The 18,735-nt window shown below is 37.4% G+C and overlaps 1 pseudogene; it reads left to right on the forward strand.

The window, feature by feature from the left end:
• Positions 1–4,790: 4,790 nt before the first annotated feature.
• On the forward strand, positions 4,791–6,936 carry Ube2r2-ps1 (ubiquitin-conjugating enzyme E2R 2, pseudogene 1; annotated as a pseudogene).
• The last annotated feature ends 11,799 nt before the right edge of the window (positions 6,937–18,735 follow it).

Below are 18,735 nucleotides of genomic sequence, written 5' to 3' on the forward strand. Positions count from 1 at the left end.
TGCAGTTATAGGTCTGCCTGGGAGGCATATCAAAATATTTGCAGGCAACCAGACTTCAAACCAGCCAACAGTCCCAAATTATTCCATTTGTATAACAACAGCAAATATCAAGGTAGATAAAAATTCAGTTCCTTACTTTCACATAATCTTTTAAAGTTCTGTGGTCTAAGTTGGGCAAGTTTTCATGAAAAAAAATAATAGCTGATATATGAACCTCTGTTCACGTTTCTGACCTTTTATATTCAGAAACCTCTTGGTATTTTTCTGTGTTTTATAGATATAGGCAAAATAATTACTGTCAGAATATTTTAACTGTATAATATTCTATATTTCTAAGGTCATAAATCATAAGCTTCATTGGTTTTTATGAATTCAGTAACACTAACATTTTCCTAATAATATATTAATTCACAAAGTAGGTTGAAAAATATATCAATGAAATAGTACTTTCTTGCAAAACTCTTTTTGTTTTTTTAGTTTACTTAGAAAAAAAATAAAATTGCAAGCAAGTTGCCAAGCAAGTGAGATTTAAAATGACCATTCAATTTATGTGCCTCTGTGGTCCTTCATCATAGCACAGGAGGGGTTGTTGACCGTGAAATAGAGGATGAGGGAAACATTATCACTTAACAGAAGAGTGTTCAATTATTTTAAAACATTAATTAAATATTCCCAAAGAAATCTGGTAATCAGAGATATGCAAACTACTGATTGCACTCCAGCTAGCACTGAATTTGCAGCATATGGAGCAATTAAATCTTTATGGATCAGTGAGAATGTAACGAAAGTGCTTTCCAAAGTCACTGTTTGAGATCATTCACTAAGAGAAACATGAAGGTCTTGTAAGTTAAGTCAACTTCACAAATCCACAGAAATGTGATCCCATAACCAGTTATAATTTGTGTACAAGTGTGTAATTACCTTACAAATAAAATTATATTCATAAAATTTAAATATGTTTCAAACATAATAATGATTATATTTCTGGAAAAATGCATAACTTGAATGACTAAGCAGTTACCTTATCTGACAAATTTCATAGACACAATAAATCATACACACACATAAGCACATATATGCCAGTCTGGCTTTCTGATATTTACTCTCCAAAATAACGTATCTAAATTCATCAGTTACTTCTCAGTAATGAAGAACAATAGCAGTATCCTAAACTGGATGATGTGTGAGAAACTTCTTACCATGAATTTGAAGGTGGTATTATTCACACACCATTGGTAACCTAGGGTTTCTGGGAGTTGTGTAAGATCTTTTGTAGGATACCTCTTAGAGATTTTCACCTATGTGTGTGTATATGTAACACATATAAAATTGTAAGACACCACACTGTTTTTCAAATATATTTAGAGTTAGGTATCTTTTCCCCAAGTTCCAACCCTCTTATTCCTTTCCCCACTTAAACATCTAAACTTCCATTAGTTCTCCTTCTCCCCCTCATATCATGTTTTGCTCTTATTTGTCAACCTTGAAACATCATCACTGAATACACCAAAACATTGGTCAAAGAACATGGAGAAACAAACTTGGCACTGGCCTAGAAGCCTCAACTATTCTTCAAAGCTCCCTTAGCAATGGAAGATATTATAGGGCTTGCTTGGGAATACAAGTCAACAGTTTTATTCAACCGTAAAACCTATGAACTTTAATAATGACTGAAATAGCAAGATATGCTCTTTGATGAAATAATGATGTGAATTCTAAGGAGAAAATCAGATTTTTTTTAAAAAATTCAATTTTAGTTCTATTCATTCTTCCGGAAAAAAAATGCATGTCTATTACTGAAAATATGGGTAAATACTCAGGATTGGAGAGCACATAGACTCCAAGGAGAAATCTACTACCATTATTTCACTAAAATAGGAGTATAAAATTACCCTCTAAATATTTAGCTGTCTAACCATAAATTTGTACAGTTCTGAGACCTTTTAAGAGAACATAGGGGCTTAATGACAAAACTTGTAGCTGGTCAAAATGAAGAAGATACATGACTGTGTAGCCCTCAAGTGCAAAATGATCATCTATACCACACTCTTTCTCTAAGGTTAAGTAGAAGTAGAAGAGGAAGAGGAAAATTTTAACAGTAAGATTTTGGGAAAAAATTGGAGTAAAATCATGTCTTCTGTAAATTTTGGACTGCTACTCACATGTCAGCAAGTATGATTGTTGCTGATAGAATATCAATCCATCCATTCTAAAATGGGAACAGAAGACATTAATGAACCCTCAAAATTTCCTAAGAAGCTATGAAGATATGAAGTTATCTGGGAGAGGGATTTAGTTTTCTGGAAGTGTAAGGTACTTAATAGACCAAGGTTGTTGCTCTCACATCAAGACATATGAGCAGAAGAATTTAGAGTTGAGGTTAGTAATTGAAAAAAAATTGAAAAGACATAAAGTTTGCTGAAGAGAGAGATGAGAATGGATCTGCAGGGAGTTACCTGGAGGGGGAGGTGTGTGTGTGTGTGTGTGTGTGTGTGTGTGTGTGTGGTGTGTGTGTGTGTGTGTGTGTGTGTGTTGTGTGTGTGTGTGTGCATTGTGAAATTTTCAAATATTTAAATCGTTTATTGGATGGGATGGATCCCTAGCTAGGTGAGACAGTCTCAGAATGGCCTTTCCTTCAGTTTCTGCTCCATTCTTTGTCTCTGCATTTTCTTTTGACAGGAGGAATTCTGGATTAATATTTTTGAGGTGGGCAGGTGGCCCCATCCCTCAACTGGGGGCTATGCCGATCCATTGAATATGTTCTCTACAGGTTCTATATCCTCTTTGTTGGGTATTTTGGCTAAAGTTCTCCCTATTGGGAACTGGGAACCTCTTGGGTCCCTGATACCCCATTCCCCACTTCCTCACTGGTACACATCTACTTTCAAATTCCTGACCCTCTGCACTTTTCCCCATCTCCCATATTTGAACTGGCCTCCCTTTTTCCCTCCCTCTCCTCTCTCCCTCCGGGATCCCTCTCTCCCTCTACTTCCCAGAGTTTATTCTCTTCCCCCTACTGAGCAGTAGTGTAACATCCACACTTTTATGTAAACTTTCTTCTTGGGTTTCTGCCCCACCATGGATCCATCTTATCACCAAACCCAGATATTAGTGCTGATGCCAAAAAGTGCTTACTGACAGGAGTCCTGTATAGCTGTGCCCTGAGAGATTCTGCCAGAGCCGGACTAATACAGATGATGATATATAAAGTCTAACATAGGACTGAGTGTACGGACACCAATTGAGGAGTTAGAGAAAGGACATAAGGGGCTGGAGGGGTTTGCAACCTCGTGGGAAAAACAATATCAACCAACCAGAGCCCCCAGAACTCCCAGGAACTAAACCAACAACCAAAGATCATATTTAGGGTACCCATGCCTCCAGCTGTATATGTAGCAGAGTTGTCTTATCTGGCATTACTGGGAGGGGAGCACCTTGGTCCTGTGGAGGCTTAATGACTTTCCCAGAATAGGGGAAAGCTAGGGCTCTGAGACTGGAGTGGGTGGGCAAGTGGGGAGCACCTTCACAGAGGCAAGAGGGAAGGAAAGAGTAAGTGATAGAGGGTTTGTGGAGGGGAAACTGGGAAGGGGGATAACATTTGAAACATAAAGAAAAAAATAAAAATAAATACATAAATATTTATTAAAGTAAAATTTAAAAACATTATGCACAAATGCATACAGAAGATATCATTAGAAGAAAAATAAATGAGATTAATGAGATTGAGGACATAGTTAAAACATTTAATAGATCTCAAGCAATATCCAGTCTTGGAACAATATGCTTTTACTGTTATTTTCTCTATTTTATAGGTTCAATTTTATGTTTTACCAGTATTGATATAATACATATTTTGAAACTGAACAACATAGCATAATTATGGCATTATAAATATAAGCTGTTATATTATTTCTTTATGTAAATGTCCTATTGGCTAAATTTTAGTATTCTCTTAAGCAAGAAATGTTATATTGAATTTGTAATATTGATGCTATGTGCAGCACAAATAAAAATGAATACAATATTCTCTTAGAGCTGTAACATAAAGATAGTTCATTGATAAATTTAATTAAAGCTGAGAGTAAGTAACATCATTTAAAAATAATTTAAATTATACAGAGATGATCTTTTAAAGCAATAAATTTCTAACTATTCAAGATTGCATTAAGTTGTTCGACAACTAGTTAAAGTTAGATAATTTATTGATACCTTTTTGAATTTCCTGCATAATGCTTCAGTGCTTTTATTAATGCATTTAAGATTTATGAAAATGGCCTACACATACATAATCTATGGTGACATTGCTACAAATTTTTTATTTTTGAGTACAAATGCTTAAATTTTTGTAAAATTCTAAATGATATACAAATTGTAATTATTTTTAAACCTCAATCTTAAGGTAGAATACAATTAAAATACATGAGTAATATTACATATAGTTTGTGCTTCATATTAAATAAGTGACCAATTGATAAGTATACTTCTTATCAGCTTCCTTGAATAAATGTGACAATATTAAGTACATTAAATATATTACACACTATTGATATTGAAACATAATAGCAAATATGAAAATTTGTGATATAGTAGGCATGACTAATATCCAATTGTTCATTCATTTGCAGAAAAGTTTCTTAATAGCCACATTAGGTTACATTTTGCATTCTCCATTAATATTTTGTGAAGTATTAATCATTTTGGACACATTCATATTTTCAGAAATTTAGCAAAATATTCGGAAAGCCTAAGATTTGTGTCAGGTAAATTCTAAGATCGTATCAGTTAGAATGATGACATCTGGTAATTCCTATTTTAATTAATTATTTATTTATGTTCTAGATGTTGCCCTGTCTCCCAGTGCCCCCTCCTACAATTCCTTCATCTCATTTCCCTTACCTCTTGGCTCCAAGAGAGTGGTCTACCCCTTCCCCAGAGATCCCCCTAAGGGCCTGAAGACTCTTAAAGATTAGCCACATTTTCTCCCACTGAAGCCAGATCTGGCATTCTTCAGCTATCTATGTGCCTGAGGCCACAGATCAGTCTGTCTATACTCTGGTTGGTGGGTCAGTCTCAGGGAGCTCTCAGGTGTTCAGGTAACTTGAGATGCTGGTCTTCCTATGGGCCTCTCTCCCTTCAGCTCCTTCAATCCTTCTCTGTACTGAACCATAGGGGTCCCTGAATTCAGTTCAATGGTTGGATGCAGGTATCTGCCTCTGTCTCAGGCAGCTGCTGGTAGGCCATTTCAGGGGACAACCATGCCAGGCTCCCATCTGCCAGCACATCATAGCATAGGAGTGTCAGGCCTTGGTGCCCTCTCATGAGATGGATCCCAAGTTGGCCTCGTCACTAGACTGCCTTTCCTTCATTCTCTGTTCCATTTTGTTTTAGACAGGAACAATTCTAGGTCTCAGGTAACTTTCTAAAGGACCACTCCTATCTCTTACCCCTGAGGTCTGAATATTTCCTTTCATTTTCCTGGTCCTCCGGACTACTCTCCTGTCTCCTCTATACCATATCCTGTTCTCCTCCCCCTCTCCTCTCCTACTCAGGTCTCTCCCTCCTTCTGCCTCTGGTGATTATTTACTTCCCTCTTTTATGAACATCCTCACTTGGGTCTTCCTTCTTGTTAAGCTTTTCACAATCTCTGGGTTTTATACCGGGCATTCTGTACTTTTTGGATAATATCACTTAGCAGTGAGTACATACCATGCATATCCTTTTGGATATTTCATATATATGTATATTTCATATATATGTATATATATTTCATATATACATGTACATATATTATATATTTCAATATATATACACATATATTTCATGTATATATGTATTTCATATATATGTATATATTTCAGATATATGTATATATTTCATATATATGTGTGTGTAATATTGTTCAAATACTTTGAAACTTATGTAAATTATCACTTCTAGTTTTCCTAACTTAATATAAGAAATGTACAATTTCCACAATGCCCATTAATAATTTATAAAGATGGACTCTCATAGGACAGTAAGTTTTCTACATTGACTTATCACCTCAAGACGGGTACACTTCTCATTTATAGGAGGCTGCATTTCAAACTACTAAAACTCAAACATACATATCAAAATAAACAATAACACTATGTCTTAAATTTCTCTGTACATATGGAAATTTATATTTCAACACACTGAAGCCCATTAACAATTATAGGTCATAGTTTAAAAGTATAAGCCCTGATGCTTGAGATGAAATCCCTGCAGGAGGCACCGGTGGAGGGCTTCCAGATCACACTGGTGGATGAGTCAGATCTCTAAAACTGGGAGGTGGCTATCTTCAGACCCCCTAACAACCCCTACGAAGGCGGCTATTTCAAGGCATATATTAAATTTCCTATTGACTACCCATATCCACCACCTACCTTCAGATTCTTGACCAAAATGTGGCACCCCAGCATCTCTGAGAATGGAGATATATGCATTTCAACCCTTCATCTCTGTAGATGACCCACAGAGTGGAGAGCTGCCCTCTGAAAGGTGGAATCCTACTCAGAATGTGTGGACTGTCCTGCTGAGTGTAATCTCCCTGCTTAATGAGCCCAACACCTTTTCTCCAGCTAATGTGGATGCTTCAGTCATGTTCAGGAAATGGAGGGACAGCGAAGAAAGGACAAGGAGTATGCTGAGATCATTAGGAAACAGGTCTCAGCCACGAAAGCTGAAGCAGAAAAGGATGGAGTGAAATTCCCCACAACCCTGGCAGAATACTGCACCAAAACTAAAGTGCCTTCCAATGACAACAGCTCAGATTTGCTCTATGATGACCTGTATGACGACGACATTGATGACGAAGATGTGGAGGAAGAAGATGCCTACTGTTATGATGATGATGACGACTCTGGAAATGAGGAGAGTCGTGACATGTTCCTTCAGTTCCCTGTACTGCCCTGACACCTCAGGCCAAAGGGAGGGGAGCAAGTGGGGATCTACAGTGGCCACTCAGAAAAAACTTATTCATGGGATGGGAACCAAACAGCTCCTGCTGACTCACTCCCCTTGCACCTCTCAGTTTGCTTCCTTTTATGGATCTTACTGGAGAGGAAGTTCCCTCTACAGAATGTCTGAATCCTTGCATTCTTCCCTCCATCACTCTATTGATTCTTTTTTAAAAACAGCCACCACCCCTCAAACCTCCCCTCACCTCATCTCTGCAGAGTGTTCACAGCAAACTACCTTTGTCTGTTTCTAGATTCTTAAAGAATTAGTCTGTCTAAGACATTGTGTTTAAAGCTGGGAGCCCACTGGGAGTCCACAAGTGCTGCATATATTGGGTAGCAAAATAAAATGGGGAAAAAACCCCAACAAAACAAACAAACAAAAAAAACCCCACAAAACAAACTTAAAAAAAAAAGCCAATTTGCCAAGGTTTACCTGCTCCTTTACATTAGTGCATGTGCATTTGTTCAGCCCCCTGGTGGTGAGTTTTTCTTTCCCTTCCTAAGGCTGGGCTGTGCTGGGAATCAGGGACTTACTCTCACTAAGTCTGATGAAATGTGCTGCCTCTGTGAGACCATCCCAACATGGAGGCTGCAGCTACTCTTAGGAGATAACAGATTTTGTATTTTGAAATTGATTGGGATCTAAAGCCTGAAATAAATATTTATACTTTATATAGAAAAAAAGTATTGTTATGACACAAATGTAGATCACTTTCAGTGAATGTCAACCTTTTCTTGGTAGATTTTCATGGGAGCTAAGAAATGTAGATTAATCAGGGAAATGGTTGCTGAAAAGTGCAGTTGCTTCCAATTTCCTGACAGAAAAGAAGATTGACATTTTCTGCCTTGATTGACTGACTCTTCTTCCCTTCAAACATTTCTCCATTTTCAGGATGCCTTCTTATTACATTTATCCTCAGGACTTCTGTCCTACTGTCTACACATTCCAAAGTGCTAGCATGTAGATTCATATAGAACCATGAGTCTGTTTTTTGTCATGTACCAATATTCATACATCATTAAACAGGAGATGGGCTTATTTTCCAATCAATATAATATAATAACCTTATTAAGTAAATTTTTCCCTGTATTAAAATTTTCCCATTTTTATTAAATTGGGTATTTCTTATTTATATTTCGAGTGTTATTCCCTTTCCTGGTTTCAAGTCCATCAGCCCCCTAATCTGCCCTCCACTTCTATATGGGTCTCCCCCTACCCATCCACCCCCCATTACTACCCCAAACAATCCCCTACACTGGGGGTCCAACCTTAGCAGGACCCTTCCACTTGTGCCACAGCAAGTCTATTCAATGTTACATATGCAGTTGGAGCCCAGGGTCAGTCCATGTATCGTCTTTGGATAGTGGTTTAGTCAATGGAAGCTTTGGTTGGTTGGCATTGTTGTTCTTATGGGGTCGCAAGCCCCTTCATCTCTTTCAGTCCTTTCTCTAATTTCTCCAATGGGGATCCCATTCTCAGCTCAGTGGTTTGCTCCTAATTAGATCATGTTTTCATGTTCTGAATCTGTATAGTTTTATCTCGATCTTTTCAGCATCTCTACTATGACTTCTTCCAGTGTATACTGACATCACAGGGCCATTCTCATGATCAGAAGGAACGACTTCAAAAAATTTTATACTATTTAATGTTCTCATCCATATCATGCATTAAATTGCCTTAATGAAAGATGTAATGAGTTGTTTCAATAAGATTTTGATAGCAGCTTCCTCCCCATCACTGCTCCTAGTCCTTTCCACAGACCACAGACCCCTTTTATCCCATCGTTCTTAACTCCTGCTTAGTTCCCTTAAAAAGAAAAATAACCAGCTAGAAAGAGAGAGAGGGGGGGGGGCAGACAGACTATATGTCACAAACATGTGGAAATTTCTGTCAGTTAGAAACAAACTTATTACATTTTCTGGGAGGATATTTTTAATTTGCTTTGATAAAATATATCAAAAGAATACAACCTTAGCAAAATTAAATATTTTTAAATTTTATTTTTCTCATATATTTTACGTATTTACATTTCATTTTTATTGGATATATTTCTTTAATTACATTTCAAATGTTATTCCCTTTCCTGGTTTTCTGTCCATAAGCCCCCTATCCCTTCCCTCTCCCCTATATGGTTGTTCCCACCATCCACCCTCCTTTAGCACCCTCCCTCCAACATTCCACTGCAACTGGGGCTCCAACCTTGGCAGGACCAAGGGCTTCCCCTTCCACTGGTGGCCAAGAAAGCCATCCTCTGCTACATATGCAGTTGGAGCCCTGGGTCAGTTCATATGTAATCTTTGGGTAGTGTTTTAGTCCCAGGAAGCTCTGCTTGGTTGGCATTGTTGTTCTTATTGAGTTGCAAGCACCTTCAGCTCTTTCAATCCTTTCTCTAATTCCCTAAAGGGGGTTCCGTTTAGTTATCCCCCTTCAACCCTGTCCCATACCACCCCCCACTCCCCATGCCTCCACTAGAATGCTCCCATCCTCATTCACCTACTCCTACCCCAAGTTAAATCTTTATAAAAGTTTTTAGCTACCAATACAGAATGACTATTATGATAGAGATGTCATGACCCTAACACACAACTCATGTAAATTTATATTACTGTTTTCATGTCTTTATGCTCACTGAGGTTTATCAAAAGACAGTAAGAATACGAATAAGCTAACTAACTGTATTCAGTAAGAGACATACTGTTCTGCACAATTTTTAAATTTCAGTATACATATGCAAACTACTTGGTGTACTTAGAATATAAGAATATTAACTAAGAAAAATCAACTCTGAACTTAATGTCTCTTTTTCCTGTGAAGACTTTTCTTTCTGTAAAACTCCTAAATTATGCTTTCTTATATTATATGTGCATCTTAACACATACTGAAAATATGCTTTTTTAGCTAGTCATCTGACAGGGATTAAAGCTATATCTGGGTCATTTGATACAGTAGCTTTATCAGCATTATTTTTCTTAGTACGTTTATATCATAGAGATGGCTATTTTGTCAGTTATAAACAGATGTCCGTAGCCTCAGACTTCTCTTTTGTATCTTTTACTGTTTCTTGGACTCTCCAGAATTAAAGGAAATAGAGATTTTGGTTGCAGTTAGCCTAAATTATTAAGGCTATTTTGTGGTTACTTTAACTGGTATCCTTTAATGAGCAGCAGAAGTTCCTTTATATCAGCAAAAACACTGTTGCAAACGTTCATATTTTCAATGGAGTTGTTACTTCATTTGTCTTTCTTTGCATTCACACAAGGTAACCCAACACAAATGTGCAGACTTTATTCAGTTTACCCTTTTAAAGTGTCCTGACTTCTTGAATTAGCTTAATTAAACACTTTTAGGTTTTCTTACTTTTTAGCTGAGAACTCTCTCCAATTTTATCCACTTGAGCACTTAGAATCTGTTCTGGGGATTATTCGTCAGCATTCTGGGCATCATTTTAATGGTGTAACAGTTAAGGAGAAGTAGAATTGTTAAAACCATGAGTTAGAACAAACTCATGAAGATAAGAAAGCATCAGAGAGCCTCAAAATATTTATGCTACCTAACCAAAGTAAATGTCTTTATAGGTCAGTAAAACGTCTTTATAGGTCTTTATAGGTCACATTAATGAAAGAGATTAAAATAATGCAAAGAGTATACAAATATAATAGAGAAGGGAAAACAAAACAAAACAAGCCCCTTCATTAAAGCAACCATATGGTGTGAGGTAAAACTGCCGCCTAGCACCTTTCCTAGCTTAGGATTGGCAGAGAACCTCAATCAATTGGTTTAACATTAAAGGGAAATCTATGAAAATAAGGAATACCTGCCATTTGCTCCATTTCTCCTCTCTTACTCCCACATTTTCTTCCACTGAAATTCTGAGTGTGAGAAATTTTATTTTCAGGTTAAAATTACCTTTTTCTTTACTCACATCTTAAAGAGACAAATATTGTTTAAATATTTAGAATTGCAGAAAATGATAACTTACCGTTATTTGTTTTTATGCTGTTGTTTTTAAAATGCTGTCACCTTTGGATGAATTCTTTCATATATAGTGAAGACACCTTGATAATAAAGCCCACACATTTTTACTTACTTCTTTCATAACCCATGTATTCGATCTTTGTCTTCCAAATCACTGCCATTTTTCACAGTGTCCTTTTCTAACCACTGTGTTTGGTGGTATTTCTTCTCTGCTGTTTTCTGCTCGAACTCCAGCTGCCCCAAGTCCTTCCTTTCTTGGAGACTGGCTACCTTAATGTCAAAATTTTCTAAACGCATTTCACAAATGCTCACCTGTGAATGCCCACATATGCAGGAATACAATGCACCTGCACCTTTCGTAGCTACCTTTCACAAGACACTAGTATAATTCAGAACACTCTCCTGGCTAGTATTGGAACTCCCTTTTAACATTTAAAATATAATTACATTTAAATCTTTCAGTAGCCTGCTTTTCTTTACTGGTTATTGCACTTTAAATGGTTTAGCCTGCTGCTTTCCTGACACTTTGTCATACTATCTATATTTTTAGGAAACTTGTGAGAGCTAATTTTCAGTGGGATTGCTTCCTGTGGAAGCAAACACTCCTCTTCTGGGGATTGCCTGTAGAAATATCTTCAAGTTTAAAGGGCTTTGATTCACTATTTTTATGAGTGTGTTTGCTAAGTGCTCCCAGCACATACATAGTGTGCATCTGTATCCAACTCCCATGCTGCAATGAAGAGGGTATTTTTGCCCTGTGAAGATGAATTTTGGCTAGATCAACATTAAAGTTGATCATTAAAGTCCCACTTTGGCTCTCATACTCACAGACTGTTATCGGGTAAAATCTTTCATGCCAAACTTGTTTTGAACTCTCGTTTGCTTTCACATATCTAGAAAATGTCATCTTGGTTATGAGTTTAATAACATATTTAACATTTTTGCCTTTCTTGGAAATGTTTATTAATATTATTTTTACCATCACAGTCATTTAAAGCAGTATTGTTATCATTTCTATTTCATAATTTACATTAAGCAGAAGTATTGATAAGAATTTTAACATGTCCAACATTCTAAGATGCTTCTTAGGAAGGCCAACACCTCAAATTTAAATAGGTTAGCTATTTCTCACTTATATTTGAGTCATGTACCGAGAAGGAAAAAAGAAATATATGTAATAAAAAATATACAGGAAAGAAGGCATACTAGAATAGACAGAGGCTTTTTTATTTGCTGTCAGCAATAACTCTGCAGGGTACGTGACATAGTATTAACAGCGACAAAGACAACACAGTTTCTTGGTACTTTGTTTCAATAATTAAGGACTTAAATTCATAGAAAAAAAGAAATTGATTTTCAGAAGGGAGTTTTATTAAAAGTATAAATTTAAGAAAATTTTAAAATTTTAAAAAGAAAAACAATCTGTTCTCCTTTAGAACAAAGACAGATCTCATGAAATGTTTGCTATTGAGGGTTCCAATTTAGGACTTAAAACGGTTTGCTGGACCAGTGGAAGAGGAAGCCCTTGGTCCTGCTGAGACTGAACCCCCAGTGAATGTGACTGTTGGGGGGAGGGCGGTAATAGGGAACACCCATAAAAAAGGGGAGGGGGAGGATTAGGGGGATGTTGGCCTGGAAACCAGGAAAGGGAATAACATTCGAAATGTAAATAAGAATTACTCAAGTTAATAAAAGAAAAAAAAAAAGGTTTGCTGGATTGAGGCCTGGGGGTAAGAGTGTAAGTTGAATCTAAGAGCCTTGAGTGTTCCTGTGACTCTCAATCATGATTGAAGTTTGGACACACCTTCTAGCACTCATGAAGTATCTGATTTCTGTTAGATTGTGTGTTGTTGTTCTAACTAAGTTCTTAGGTAAAACATATAAACAACCAAAAGCAAGAATGGAGATCATGAACGCAATGTCTTAGGTTTCCTCCTATCCTGTTTGGTATTTCAATATTCACAAAAATGAAAATGCTGAGTTACCTGGACTCAGAGCAAGACAGATTTGGTTATCATGACTAAGAAGCGTAACTGGTTTTGAGGCTCTTATTCTAAGTTGATAAACCAGTTCTGTTCTTTGTCCTCATCAAAAACTTTATTAGCTAATAATACTAATAAAATGAATATCATTTTCATAAGTGTTTTAAATGATTGTGAAAATAGGAGAACAATCATCAACATGATAACATCATCTGCAATTTGATTGAAATTCTGTATCAAGTATCTTCAGACTAAAGATATTACTGAGTTTTAACTAACAAATACTCATTTTTATGATTTCTTGTTTATTATTCACCTCTATTAAATAAAATAAATATTACTCATTTATAAAAGTTATAAGACTGTGCATAATGTTTAAATAAGACTGTTATGTAATTAGTTAACCATTTTCTACTTTGATCTAGGGCCTGTTCAAAGAGATGGAACACGTATTGGGAGGGGCACAAGGACCAGTAGCTAGATAAGTCATAGGCCCTAGGAATAAACCAATACTAACATTCTGCAAAACTGGTATAGTATTACCATGCCTCCTAAGACATAGAGTTATGCCCACAGATTTTGGTATTTTTCAGACCTCATTACCTTAGCTTTTCATTAAGGTAGATGGCCATTAAAACCGAAGAATTTCCCCTCAGCTGAAAGAAAGGAAGAAAAAGAGAGACAGTGCAAGATTTAGCTCTAAATGGGCCATGTACATCACACTCCTCTCCACAAACTCAAAAATCTTGGCCAAATAAATGGAAAAAACTTGTAAGACCAAGAGGTGTTCAATAATATCAAGGAGACAGGGTTTCCAAGACAGAAAAGGGCGGTTGTACCCATGAAGTCAATGACTGTAACAGCATGCACCAGACATACAAAAACTCAGTCACACAAAATTTAAGTACAGAGAAGTTTAGGATAAAGTTGGAGAGAAGTTCTACCACTGTCTGAGAAGCTATTTTCACTTGATAACTACTGAAAGAGGTATTACTTTAATAATATGATTCCCAGCGTGTCTGCCACTTTACAGGGTAATCTGCACTTGCAAGACAAGCTTGGCAACATACATTATATTTGAAGGGGGAAAAAAGAAACAAAGAAAAAAACCTCAAAGTTTGAAAGAAGGATATAGGAAGGTAGAAAAAATATTGCAGGAGGGATCAATATTTCTAAAATACACTGAATAAATCATTAAGAGTTAAGAAGAATATTGCTAAAAACAGTTTATTAAATAAATTGAACAATAAGTGTGTCTGCATATGTAATGCTTGGAGATGTTATCAAAATGACATTCACCATGATCAAGTAAGCTTCATACCAGGGATTCAGGAATGCAGGAATACAGGGCTGCAGGGATGCACGGATGCAGGGCTGCAGGGATGCAGTGATGCAGGAATGGAGGGATCCAGGGATGCCGGGATGCATGGATGTAGGGATGCAGGACTGCAGGGATGCAGTGATGCAGGGATGAACGGATGCAGAGATAGAGGGATCCAGGGATTCAGGGATGCACAGATGCAGGGATGGAGGGATCCAGGGATTCAGGGATGGTTCAATGTGTGTAAAACCATCATTGAAATTCACTATTTAATCAGACTCAAAGAAAATTTCACATGATCATCTCATTAGATGCTGAAAAAGTCTTTGATAAAATACAATAACCCTTCATGTTAAAATACTCAGAAGAATCAAGAATTAAGGCACATACGTAAACGTAACAAAAGCAACATACTACAAACAACAAACAACTTCAAAATAAAAGGAGAGAAGCTTGAGATAATCTGACTAAAATCAGGAATAAGGCAAGGCTCTTCACTCTTTCCATAGGTATCCAATGTAATACTCAAAGTTCTACCTAGAACACTTAGACAACAAAAGGAGATCAGAGTGATAAAAATTGGAAAGGAACAAGTCAATGTATCATTGTTTGGGGATACTGACCTAACTAGTGAGTTGCATGAAGAAGCATGTAAATTGATCGTACTTATTCAATATATTTCTTGAAGATCTAGCCAGAGCAATCAGATAACAAAAGGAGATCAAGGGGATACAGATTGGAAAAGAAGAAGTCAAAATATCACTATTTGCAGATGATATGATAGTATATTTAAGTGATCCCAAAAGGTCCACCAGAGAACTAATAAAGCTGATAAACAACTTCAGCAAACTGGTTGGGTATAAAATTAACTCAAATAAATCAGTAACCTTCCTCTACACAAAAGAGAAACAAGCCGAGAAAGAAATTAGGGAAACGACACCCTTCATAATATTCCCAACTAATATAAAGTACCTCGGTGTGACTTTAACCAAGCAAGTAAAAGATTTGTACAATAAGAACTTCAAGCCTCTGAAGAAAGAAATTAAAGAAGACCTCAAAAGATGGAAAGATCTTCTATGCTCATGGATTGGCAGGATTAATATAGTAAAAATGTCCATTTTACCAAAAGCGATCTACAGATTCAATGCAATCCCCATCAAAATACCAATCCAATTCTTCAAAGAGTTAGACAGAAAAATTTGCAAATTCATCTGGAATAATAAAAAACCCAGGGTAGCTAAAACTATCCTCAACACTAAAAGGACTTCAGGGGGAATCACTATCCCTGAACTCAAGCAGTATTACAGAGCAATAGTGATAAAAACTGCATGGTATTGGTACAGAGACAGACAGACAGACCAGTGGAATAGAACTAAAGACCCAGAAATGAACCCAAACACCTATGGGCACTTGATTTTTCACAAAGGAGCCAAAACCATCCAATGGAAAAAAGATAGCATTTTCAGTAAACGGTGCTGGTTCAACTGGAGGTCAACACGTAGAAGAATGCAGATCGATCCATGCTTATCACCCTTTAAAAAGCTTAAGTCCAAGTGGATCAAGGACCTCCACATCAAACCAGATACACTAAAACTAATAGAAGAAAAACTGGGGTAGCATCTCAAACACATGGGCACTGGAAAAATTTCCTGAACAAAACAACAAAGGCTTATGCTCTAAGATCAAGAATCAATAAAGAGGATCAATAAAACTGCAAAGATTCTGTAAGGCAAAGGACACTATGGTTAGGACAAAAGGGCAACCAACAGATTGGGAAAAGATCTTTCCCAATCGTACAACAGATAAAGGGCTTATCCAAAATATACAAAGAACTTAAGAAGTTAGACTGCAGGGAGACAAATAACCCTATGAAAAATGGGGTTCAGAGCTAAACAAAGAATTCACAGCTGAGGAATGCCGAATGGCTTAGAAACACCTAAAGAAATGTTCAACATCTTTAGTCATAAGGGAAATGCAAATCAAAACAACCCTGAGATTTCACCTCACACCAGTGAGAATGGCTAAGATCAAAAACTCAGGTGATAGTAAATGCTGGCAAGGATGTGGAGAAGAGGATCATTCCTCCATTGTTGGTGGGATTGCAGACTGGTACAACCATTCTGGAAATCAGTCTGGAGGATCCTCAGAAAATTGGACATTGAACTGCCTGAGGATCCAGCTATACCTCTCTTGGGCGTATACACAAAAGATGCCCCAACATATAAAAAAGACACGTGCTCCACTATGTTCATAGCAGCCTTATTTATATTAGCTAGAAGCTGGAAAGAACCCAGATGCCCTTCAACAGAGGAATGGATACAGAAAATGTGGTACATCTACACAATAGAATATTACTCATCTATCAATAACAATGACTTTTTGAAATTCATAGGCAAATGGTTGGAACTGGAAAATACCATCCTGAGTGAGGCACCCAATGACTGAAAAACACACATGGTATGCACTCATTGATAAGTGGCTATTAGTCCAAATGCTTGAATTACCCTAGATGTACAGAACACATGAAACTCAAAACGGATGATCAAAATGTGAAAGCTTCACTCCTTCTTTAAAAGGGGAACAAGAATACCCTTGGCAGGGAATAGAGAGGCAAAGATTAAAACAGAGGCAGAAGGAACACCCATTCAGAGCCTGCCCCATATGTGGCCCATACATATACAGCCACCCAATTAGACAAGATGGATGAAGCAAAGAAGTGCAGGCCGACAGGATCCTGGATGTAGATCTCTCCTGAGAGACACAGCCAGAATACAGCAAATATAGAGGCGAATGCCAGCAGCAAACCACTGAACTAAGAATAGGACCCCCATTGAAGGAATCAGAGAAAGGACTGGAAGAGCTTGAAGGAGCTTGAGACCCCATATGAACAACAATGACAAGCAACCAGAGCTTCCAGGGACTAAGCCACTATCCAAAGGCTATGCATGGACTGACCCTGGACTCTGACCTCATAGGTAGCAATGAATAGCCTAGTAAGAGCACCAGTGGAAGGGGAAGCCCTGGGTCCTGCTAAGACTGAACCCCCAGTGAACTAGACTATGGGGGGAGGGCGGCAATGGGGGGAGGGTTGGGAGGGGAACACCCATAAGGAAGGGGAGGGGGGAGGGGGATGTTTGCCTGGAAACCGGGAAAGGGAATAACACTTGAAATGTATATAAGAAATACTCAAGTTAAAAAAAAACAGGAACTCAGAGAATGGCTACTCCAGCTTTCTTCTTCTGACCATTTGCTTGGAAAGTTGTTTTCCAGCCTTTCACTCTGAGGTAGTGTCTGTCTTTGTCTCTGAGGTGTGTTTCCTGTAGGCAGCAGAATGCAGGGTCCTCGTTGCGTATCCAGTTTGTTAATCTATGTCTTTTTATTGGGGAGTTGAGGCCATTGATGTTGAGAGATATTAAGGAATACTGATTATTGCTTCCTGTTATATTCATATTTGGATATGAGGTTATATTTGTGTGCTTTTCTTCTCTTTGTTTCGTTGCCAAGACGATTAGTTTCTTGCTTCTTCTAGGGTATAGCTTGCCTCCTTATGTTGGGCTTTACCCTTTATTATCCTTTGTAGTGCTGGATTTGCAGAAAGATATTGTGTAAATTTGGTTTTGTCATGGAATATCTTGGTTTCTCCATCTATGTTAATTGAGAGTTTTGCAGGATACAGTAACCTGGGCTGGCATTTGTGTTCTCTTAGGGTCTGTATGACATCAGTCCAGGATCTTCTGGCCTTCATAGTTTTTGGCGAGAAGTCTGGTGTGATTCTGATAGGTCTGCCTTTACATGTTACTTGACCTTTTTCCCTACTGCTTTTAATATTCTTTCTTTATTTTGTGCGTTTGGTGTTTTGACTATTATGTGACGGGAGGTGTTTCTTTTCTGGTCCAATCTATTTGGAGTTCTGTAGGCTTCTTGTATGCCTATGGGTATCTCTTTTTTTACGTTAGGGAAGTTTTCTTCTATGATTTTGTTGAAGGTATTTACTGGTCCTTTGAGCTGGGAGTCTTCACTCTCTTCTATACCTATTATCCTTAGGTTTGATCTTCTCATTGAGTCCTGGATTTCCTGTATGTTTTGGACCAGTAGCTTTTTCTGCTTTACATTATCTTTGACAGTTGAGTCAATGATTTCTATGGCATCTTCTGCTCCTGAGATTCTCTCTTCCATCTCTTGTATTCTGTTGGTGAAGCTCATATCTACAGCTCCTTGTCTCTTCTTTTGGTTTTCTATATCCAGGGTTGTTTCCATGTGTTCTTTCTTGATTGCTTCTATTTCCATTTTCAATTCCTTCAACTCTTTGATTGTGTTTTCCTGGAATTCTTTCAGGGATTTTTGTGACTCCTCTCTATGGGCTTCTACTTGTTTATTTATAATTTCCTGGAATTCTTTCAGGGATTTTTGCGATTCCTCTCTGTAGGCTTCTACTTGTTTATTAATGTTTTCCTGTGTTTCTCTAAGGGAGTT

The sequence above is a fragment of the Rattus norvegicus genome, chromosome 2 (assembly GCF_036323735.1).
Source record: "Rattus norvegicus strain BN/NHsdMcwi chromosome 2, GRCr8, whole genome shotgun sequence".
Taxonomy (NCBI): Eukaryota; Metazoa; Chordata; class Mammalia; order Rodentia; family Muridae; genus Rattus; species Rattus norvegicus.